Genomic DNA, 9,029 nt, shown 5'->3' with positions numbered 1-9,029 from the left:
AATGCTCCAATTGAGCTAATTAGCTTATTGTGAGAATATTGCAATTGTCTGACAAAAGTGAAAAATGTAAATTTCCAATTTCAACCAAACATGCTAGAAATGCTCCAATTGAGCTAATTAGCTTATTGAGAGAATATTACAAACGTCTGACAAAACTGAAAAATGTAAATTTCCAATTTCAACCAAACATGCTAGAAATGCTCCAATTGAGCTAATTAGCTTATTGTGAGAATATTACAAACGTCTGACAAAACTGAAAAATGTAAATTTCCAATTTCAACCAAACATGCTAGAAATGCTCCAATTGAGCTAATTAGCTTATTGTGAGAACATTACAAACGTCTGACCAAACTGAAAAATGTAAATTTCCAATTTCAACAAAACATGCTAGAAATGCTCCAATTGAGCTAATTAGCTTATTGTGAGAATATTACAAACGTCTGACAAAACTGAAAAATGTAAATTTCCAATTTCAACCAAACATGCTAGAAATGTTCCAATTGAGCTAATTAGCTTATTGTGAGAATATTACAAACCTCTGACAAAAGTGAAAAATGTAAATTTCCAATTTCAACCAAACATGCTAGAAATGCTCCAATTGAGCTAATTAGCTTATTGTGAGAATATTGCAATTGTCTGACAAAAGTGAAAAATGTAAATTTCCAATTTCAACCAAACATGCTAGAAATGCTCCAATTGAGCTAATTAGCTTATTGTGAGAATATTACAAACGTCTGATAAAACTGAAAAATTTAAATTTCCAATTTCAATCAAACATGCTAGAAATGCTCCAATTGAGCTAATTAGCTTATTGTGAGAATATTGCAATTGTCTGACAAAAGGGAAAAATGTAAATTTCCAATTTCAACCAAACATGCTAGAAATGCTCCAATTGAGCTAATTAGCTTATTGTGAGAATATTAAAAACGTCTGACCAAACTGAAAAATGTAAATTTCCAATTTCAACCAAACATGCTAGAAATGCTCCAATTGAGCTAATTAGCTTATTGTGAGAATATTACAAACGTCTGACAAAACTGAAAAATGTAAATTTCCAATTTCAACCAAACATGCTAGAAATGCTCCAATTGAGCTAATTAGCTTATTGTGAGAATATTACAAACGTCTGACAAAAGTGAAAAGAGTAATTTTCCAATTTCAACCAAACATGCTAGAAATGCTCCAATTGAGCTAATTAGCTTATTGTGAGAATATTGCAATTGTCTGACAAAAGTGAAAAATGTAAATTTCCATTTTCAACTAAACATGCTAGAAATGCTCCAATTGAGCTAATTAGCTTATTGTGAGAATATTGCAATTGTCTGACAAAAGTGAAAAATGTAAAATTCCAATTTCAACCAAACATGCTAGAAATGCTCCAATTGAGCTAATTAGCTTACTGTGAGAATATTGCAATTGTCTGACAAAAGTGAAAAATGTAAATTTCCAATTTCAACCAAACATGCTAGAAATGCTCCAATTGAGCTAATTAGCTTATTGTGAGAATATTACAAACGTCTGACAAAACTGAAAAATGTAAATTTCCAATTTCAACCAAACATGCTAGAAATGCTCCAATTGAGCTAATTAGCTTATTGTGAGAATATTACAAACGTCTGACAAAAGTGAAAAATGTAAATTTCCAATTTCAACCAAACATGCTAGAAATGCTCCAATTGAGCTAATTAGCTTATTGTGAGAATATTACAAACGTCTGACAAAACTAAAAAATGTAAATTTCCAATTTCAACCAAACATGCTAGAAATGCTCCAATTGAGCTAATTAGCTTATTGTGAGAATATTAAAAACGTCTGACAAAACTGAAAAATGTAAATTTCCAATTTCAACCAAACATGCTAGAAATGCTCCAATTGAGCTAATTAGCTTATTGTGAGAATATTACAAACGTCTGACAAAACTGAAAAATGTAAATTTCTAATTTCAACTAAACATGCTAGAAATGCTCCAATTGAGCTAATTAGCTTATTGTGAGAATATTGCAATTGTCTGACAAAAGTGAAAAATGTAAATTTCCAATTTCAACCAAACATGCTAGAAATGCTCCAATTGAGCTAATTAGCTTATTGAGAGAATATTACAAACGTCTGACAAAACTGAAAAATGTAAATTTCCAATTTCAACCAAACATGCTAGAAATGCTCCAATTGAGCTAATTAGCTTATTGTGAGAATATTACAAACGTCTGACAAAACTGAAAAATGTAAATTTCTAATTTCAACTAAACATGCTAGAAATGCTCCAATTGAGCTAATTAGCTTATTGTGAGAATATTGCAAGTGTCTGACAAAAGTGAAAAATGTAAATTTCCAATTTCAACCAAACATGCTAGAAATGCTCCAATTGAGCTAATTAGCTTATTGTGAGAATATTACAAACGTCTGACAAAACTAAAGAATGTAAATTTCCAATTTCAACCAAACATGCTAGAAATGCTCCAATTGAGCTAATTAGCTTATTGTGAGAATATTACAAACGTCTGACAAAACTGAAAAATGTAATTTTCCAATTTCAACCAAACATGCTAGAAATGTTCCAATTGAGCTAATTAGCTTATTGTGAGAATATTACAAACGTCTGACAAAACTGAAAAATGTAAATTTCTAATTTCAACTAAACATGCTAGAAATGCTCCAATTGAGCTAATTAGCTTATTGTGAGAATATTGCAATTGTCTGACAAAAGTGAAAAATGTAAATTTCCAATTTCAACCAAACATGCTAGAAATGCTCCAATTGAGCTAATTAGCTTATTGTGAGAATATTACAAAGGTCTGACAAAACTGAAAAATGTAAATTTCCAATTTCAACCAAACATGCTAGAAATGCTCCAATTGAGCTAATTAGCTTATTGTGAGAATATTGCAATTGTCTGACAAAAGTGAAAAATGTAAATTTCCAATTTCAACCAAACATGCTAGAAATGCTCCAATTGAGCTAATTAGCTTATTGAGAGAATATTACAAACGTCTGACAAAACTGAAAAATGTAAATTTCCAATTTCAACCAAACATGCTAGAAATGCTCCAATTGAGCTAATTAGCTTATTGTGAGAATATTACAAACGTCTGACAAAACTGAAAAATGTAAATTTCCAATTTCAACCAAACATGCTAGAAATGCTCCAATTGAGCTAATTAGCTTATTGTGAGAATATTGCAATTGTTTGACAAAAGTGAAAAATGTAAAATTCCAATTTCAACCAAACATGCTAGAAATGCTCCAATTGAGCTAATTAGCTTATTGTGAGAACATTACAAACGTCTGACCAAACTGAAAAATGTAAATTTCCAATTTCAACAAAACATGCTAGAAATGCTCCAATTGAGCTAATTAGCTTATTGTGAGAATATTACAAACGTCTGACAAAACTGAAAAATGTAAATTTCCAATTTCAACCAAACATGCTAGAAATGTTCCAATTGAGCTAATTAGCTTATTGTGAGAATATTACAAACCTCTGACAAAAGTGAAAAATGTAAATTTCCAATTTCAACCAAACATGCTAGAAATGCTCCAATTGAGCTAATTAGCTTATTGTGAGAATATTGCAATTGTCTGACAAAAGTGAAAAATGTAAATTTCCAATTTCAACCAAACATGCTAGAAATGCTCCAATTGAGCTAATTAGCTTATTGTGAGAATATTACAAACGTCTGATAAAACTGAAAAATTTAAATTTCCAATTTCAATCAAACATGCTAGAAATGCTCCAATTGAGCTAATTAGCTTATTGTGAGAATATTGCAATTGTCTGACAAAAGTGAAAAATGTAAATTTCCAATTTCAACCAAACATGCTAGAAATGCTCCAATTGAGCTAATTAGCTTATTGAGAGAATATTACAAACGTCTGACAAAACTGAAAAATGTAAATTTCCAATTTCAACCAAACATGCTAGAAATGCTCCAATTGAGCTAATTAGCTTATTGTGAGAATATTACAAACGTCTGACAAAACTGAAAAATGTAAATTTCCAATTTCAACCAAACATGCTAGAAATGCTCCAATTGAGCTAATTAGCTTATTGTGAGAATATTGCAATTGTTTGACAAAAGTGAAAAATGTAAAATTCCAATTTCAACCAAACATGCTAGAAATGCTCCAATTGAGCTAATTAGCTTATTGAGAGAATATTGCAATTGTCTGACAAAAGTGAAAAATGTAAATTTCCAATTTCAACCAAACATGCTAGAAATGCTCCAATTGAGCTAATTAGCTTATTGTGAGAATATTACAAACGTCTGACAAAACTGAAAAATGTAAATTTCCAATTTCAACCAAACATGCTAGAAATGCTCCAATTGAGCTAATTAGCTTATTGTGAGAATATTACAAACGTCTGACAAAACTGAAAAATGTAAATTTCCAATTTCAACCAAACATGCTAGAAATGCTCCAATTGAGCTAATTAGCTTATTGTGAGAATATTACAAACGTCTGACAAAAGTGATAAATGTAAATTTCCAATTTCAACCAAACATGCTAGAAATGCTCCAATTGAGCTAATTAGCTTATTGTGAGAATATTACAAACGTCTGACAAAACTAAAGAATGTAAATTTCCAATTTCAACCAAACATGCTAGAAATGCTCCAATTGAGCTAATTAGCTTATTGTGAGAATATTACAAACGTCTGACAAAACTGAAAAATGTAATTTTCCAATTTCAACCAAACATGCTAGAAATGTTCCAATTGAGCTAATTAGCTTATTGTGAGAATATTACAAACGTCTGACAAAACTGAAAAATGTAAATTTCTAATTTCAACTAAACATGCTAGAAATGCTCCAATTGAGCTAATTAGCTTATTGTGAGAATATTGCAATTGTCTGACAAAAGTGAAAAATGTAAATTTCCAATTTCAACCAAACATGCTAGAAATGCTCCAATTGAGCTAATTAGCTTATTGTGAGAATATTACAAAGGTCTGACAAAACTGAAAAATGTAAATTTCCAATTTCAACCAAACATGCTAGAAATGCTCCAATTGAGCTAATTAGCTTATTGTGAGAATATTGCAATTGTCTGACAAAAGTGAAAAATGTAAATTTCCAATTTCAACCAAACATGCTAGAAATGCTCCAATTGAGCTAATTAGCTTATTGAGAGAATATTACAAACGTCTGACAAAAGTGAAAAATGTAAATTTCCAATTTCAACCAAACATGCTAGAAATGCTCCAATTGAGCTAATTAGCTTATTGTGAGAATATTACAAACGTCTGACAAAACTGAAAAATGTAAATTTCCAATTTCAACCAAACATGCTAGAAATGCTCCAATTGAGCTAATTAGCTTATTGTGAGAATATTGCAATTGTTTGACAAAAGTGAAAAATGTAAAATTCCAATTTCAACCAAACATGCTAGAAATGCTCCAATTGAGCTAATTAGCTTATTGTGAGAACATTACAAACGTCTGACCAAACTGAAAAATGTAAATTTCCAATTTCAACAAAACATGCTAGAAATGCTCCAATTGAGCTAATTAGCTTATTGTGAGAATATTACAAACGTCTGACAAAACTGAAAAATGTAAATTTCCAATTTCAACCAAACATGCTAGAAATGTTCCAATTGAGCTAATTAGCTTATTGTGAGAATATTACAAACCTCTGACAAAAGTGAAAAATGTAAATTTCCAATTTCAACCAAACATGCTAGAAATGCTCCAATTGAGCTAATTAGCTTATTGTGAGAATATTGCAATTGTCTGACAAAAGTGAAAAATGTAAATTTCCAATTTCAACCAAACATGCTAGAAATGCTCCAATTGAGCTAATTAGCTTATTGTGAGAATATTACAAACGTCTGATAAAACTGAAAAATTTAAATTTCCAATTTCAATCAAACATGCTAGAAATGCTCCAATTGAGCTAATTAGCTTATTGTGAGAATATTGCAATTGTCTGACAAAAGGGAAAAATGTAAATTTCCAATTTCAACCAAACATGCTAGAAATGCTCCAATTGAGCTAATTAGCTTATTGTGAGAATATTAAAAACGTCTGACCAAACTGAAAAATGTAAATTTCCAATTTCAACCAAACATGCTAGAAATGCTCCAATTGAGCTAATTAGCTTATTGTGAGAATATTACAAACGTCTGACAAAACTGAAAAATGTAAATTTCCAATTTCAACCAAACATGCTAGAAATGCTCCAATTGAGCTAATTAGCTTATTGTGAGAATATTACAAACGTCTGACAAAAGTGAAAAGAGTAATTTTCCAATTTCAACCAAACATGCTAGAAATGCTCCAATTGAGCTAATTAGCTTATTGTGAGAATATTGCAATTGTCTGACAAAAGTGAAAAATGTAAATTTCCATTTTCAACTAAACATGCTAGAAATGCTCCAATTGAGCTAATTAGCTTATTGTGAGAATATTGCAATTGTCTGACAAAAGTGAAAAATGTAAAATTCCAATTTCAACCAAACATGCTAGAAATGCTCCAATTGAGCTAATTAGCTTACTGTGAGAATATTGCAATTGTCTGACAAAAGTGAAAAATGTAAATTTCCAATTTCAACCAAACATGCTAGAAATGCTCCAATTGAGCTAATTAGCTTATTGTGAGAATATTACAAACGTCTGACAAAACTGAAAAATGTAAATTTCCAATTTCAACCAAACATGCTAGAAATGCTCCAATTGAGCTAATTAGCTTATTGTGAGAATATTACAAACGTCTGACAAAAGTGAAAAATGTAAATTTCCAATTTCAACCAAACATGCTAGAAATGCTCCAATTGAGCTAATTAGCTTATTGTGAGAATATTACAAACGTCTGACAAAACTAAAAAATGTAAATTTCCAATTTCAACCAAACATGCTAGAAATGCTCCAATTGAGCTAATTAGCTTATTGTGAGAATATTAAAAACGTCTGACAAAACTGAAAAATGTAAATTTCCAATTTCAACCAAACATGCTAGAAATGCTCCAATTGAGCTAATTAGCTTATTGTGAGAATATTACAAACGTCTGACAAAACTGAAAAATGTAAATTTCTAATTTCAACTAAACATGCTAGAAATGCTCCAATTGAGCTAATTAGCTTATTGTGAGAATATTGCAATTGTCTGACAAAAGTGAAAAATGTAAATTTCCAATTTCAACCAAACATGCTAGAAATGCTCCAATTGAGCTAATTAGCTTATTGAGAGAATATTACAAACGTCTGACAAAACTGAAAAATGTAAATTTCCAATTTCAACCAAACATGCTAGAAATGCTCCAATTGAGCTAATTAGCTTATTGTGAGAATATTACAAACGTCTGACAAAACTGAAAAATGTAAATTTCTAATTTCAACTAAACATGCTAGAAATGCTCCAATTGAGCTAATTAGCTTATTGTGAGAATATTGCAAGTGTCTGACAAAAGTGAAAAATGTAAATTTCCAATTTCAACCAAACATGCTAGAAATGCTCCAATTGAGCTAATTAGCTTATTGTGAGAATATTACAAAGGTCTGACAAAACTGAAAAATGTAAATTTCCAATTTCAACCAAACATGCTAGAAATGCTCCAATTGAGCTAATTAGCTTATTGTGAGAATATTGCAATTGTCTGACAAAAGTGAAAAATGTAAATTTCCAATTTCAACCAAACATGCTAGAAATGCTCCAATTGAGCTAATTAGCTTATTGAGAGAATATTACAAACGTCTGACAAAACTGAAAAATGTGAATTTCAAATTTCAACCAAACATGCTAGAAATGCTCCAATTGAGCTAATTAGCTTATTGTGAGAATATTACAAACGTCTGACAAAAGTGAAAAATGTAATTTTCCAATTTCAACCAAACATGCTAGAAATGCTTCAATTGAGCTAATTAGTTTATTGTGAGAATATTGCAATTGTCTGACAAAAGTGAAAAATGTAAATTTCCATTTTCAACTAAACATGCTAGAAATGCTCCAATTGAGCTAATTAGCTTATTGTGAGAATATTGCAATTGTCTGACAAAAGTGAAAAATGTAAATTTCCAATTTCAACCAAACATGCTAGAAATGCTCCAATTGAGCTAATTAGCTTACTGTGAGAATATTGCAATTGTCTGACAAATTTGAAAAATGTAAATTTCCAATTTCAACCAAACATGCTAGAAATGCTCCAATTGAGCTAATTAGCTGATTGTGAGAATATTACAAACGTCTGACAAAACTGAAAAATGTAAATTTCCAATTTCAACCAAACATGCTAGAAATGCTCCAATTGAGCTAATTAGCTTATTGTGAGAATATTACAAACGTCTGACAAAACTGAAAAATGTAAATTTCCAATTTCAACCAAACATGCTAGAAATGCTCCAATTGAGCTAATTAGCTTATTGTGAGAATATTACAAATGTCTGACAAAAGTGAAAAATGTAAATTTCCAATTTCAACCAAACATGCTAGAAATGCTCCAATTGAGCTAATTAGCTTATTGTGAGAATATTACAAACGTCTGACAAAACTAAAAAATGTAAATTTCCAATTTCAACCAAACATGCTAGAAATGCTCCAATTGAGCTAATTAGCTTATTGTGAGAATATTACAAACGTCTGACAAAACTAAAAAATGTAAATTTCCAATTTCAACCAAACATGCTAGAAATGCTCCAATTGAGCTAATTAGCTTATTGTGAGAATATTACAAACGTCTGACAAAACTGAAAAATGTAAATTTCCAATTTCAACCAAACATGCTAGAAATGCTCCAATTGAGCTAATTAGCTTATTGTGAGAATATTACAAACGTCTGACAAAAGTGAAAAATGTAAATTTCCAATTTCAACCAAACATGCTAGAAATGCTCCAATTGAGCTAATTAGCTTATTGTGAGAATATTACAAACGTCTGACAAAACTAAAAAATGTAAATTTCCAATTTCAACCAAACATGCTAGAAATGCTCCAATTGAGCTAATTAGCTTATTGTGAGAATATTACAAACGTCTGACAAAACTGAAAAATGTAAATTTCCAATTTCAACCAAACATGCTAGAAATGCTCCAATTG

Source organism: Watersipora subatra, unplaced genomic scaffold (genome assembly GCF_963576615.1).
Source record: "Watersipora subatra unplaced genomic scaffold, tzWatSuba1.1 SCAFFOLD_26, whole genome shotgun sequence".
Classification (NCBI taxonomy): Eukaryota; Metazoa; Bryozoa; class Gymnolaemata; order Cheilostomatida; family Watersiporidae; genus Watersipora; species Watersipora subatra.
This window is presented reverse-complemented; position numbering follows the sequence as displayed.